The sequence below is a fragment of the Ovis canadensis genome, chromosome 9 (assembly GCF_042477335.2).
Source record: "Ovis canadensis isolate MfBH-ARS-UI-01 breed Bighorn chromosome 9, ARS-UI_OviCan_v2, whole genome shotgun sequence".
Taxonomy (NCBI): Eukaryota; Metazoa; Chordata; class Mammalia; order Artiodactyla; family Bovidae; genus Ovis; species Ovis canadensis.
Window position 1 is genome coordinate 38,466,331 of NC_091253.1, and position 1,674 is coordinate 38,468,004.

Consider the following 1,674-nt stretch of genomic DNA (forward strand, 5'->3'; position numbering starts at 1 on the left):
ATTCCAACGAGAAGCAGTCAGACTTGCCTAGCTGGGGATCATATACCCATCCTCTTGCTGACTGACAGCCTCTACTAAAATCACTTGAAATGGTGTTGGGCAGATACCCAAAGGAAACTTGGGATGCTGTTACCAAAGGAGGAAGGGATGTTGAGCAGGCAAAACCAAGCCATTCATTACACGCGTTTATAATGAACGGAGGGCTTCCCTGGTGGCTGAGTGGTCAAGAATCTGCCTACCAATCCAGGAGACACGGATTCGATCTCTGGCCTGGAAAGATCCCACATGCTGTGGGACAACTAAGTCCATGAGCCGCAATTACTGAGCCTCTGCTCTAGAGGCTGGGAGCTGCAATTACTGAAGCCTGAACACACTGAAGCCTGCGCTCTGAAATAAGAGAAGCCGCTGCAGCGAGAAGCCCTCACACCACAACTAGAGAGTAGCCCCTGCTTGCTGCAACTAGAGAAAGCCCGAGCAGCAACAAAGACCCAGCACAGCCAAATAAATAAAGTTATTTTTAAAAAACGTATAATGAATGGAAGGGCTTCCCAGATGGCACTAGTGGTAAAGAACCCGTCTGCCAATGCAGAAGACACAGGAGATGCGGGTTTGATCCCTGAGTCAGGAAGATCCCCTGGAGGAGGGCATGGCAACCCCCTCCAGTATTCTTGCCCGGAGAATCCCATGGACAGAGGAGCCTGTGGGCTACAGTCCATAGCGTTGCACAGAGTTGGACATGACTGAAGCGACTTAGAATGCACAATGAATGGACGAAGCTATCTCAGGAAGCAGTGATATCTTCATCCCTGGAGGGATTCTGGACAGAGAGGATGAGCACCTGCGAGCAAAACTAAAAGGATTCAGCCTCTGGTGGGGTTTGATGATCCCACATCAACATCCCTCCCAGCCCTGAAGATTTTTATTTACTTCTTATGATTTTTGGCGGCACCACATGGCATATGGGATCATAGTTCCCCAACCAGGGATCAAGCCGGTGCCGCCTGCTGTGGAAGCACGGAGTCTTAACCACTGGCCCACCAGGGAAGTCCCCCAGCCCTGAGATTTTACAGCTCTGTGATTTGGGGAAAATTCTATCTTTTGGACAGGACAGATCCAGGACCACTGGGCCCACGCTTCTACAGCCAACGTACATTTCAGAATCCCACAGTCCCAAGCCAACCAGAGTGAAACGATGTTCCCATTGGGTTCTGGTTTCTCATCTCTCCTTCGTCTTCTTGCTTTCAGTCCATTTTCCTTGCCCTTCTGTTGCTTCTCATTTCATGGCTTTGAGGTTTCAAAGAGGTTTTCAGAGAGGCCTGTCAGAATAGCTCTGATTTAGCCTTTGCAAACTGTGTGACCTTGAGAAAATTACTCAGCTTCTCTGGCCTTACATATGATCATCTGTGAAATGAAAGTAAGAATAGTACCAACCTCATGGGGGTGTGGAAGGAATTAAGCAGTACATCCAAAATGATTGTCAGAGGATCTGCCATGGAGAAAAGTTTCCAAAACCATCACCCCCTCCCCCTCTCCTCCTCTTAGCATCAATGTCCTCATCAACAAATATTATTATTATTAAAGGAAGAAGCTCCAGGAGAATCTGCCAGAAGTGATTTGGCATCTCTTTATACCCCGTGAGGAAAGAGGCCCTGTCCTGTTGATTTTCTAAATTCT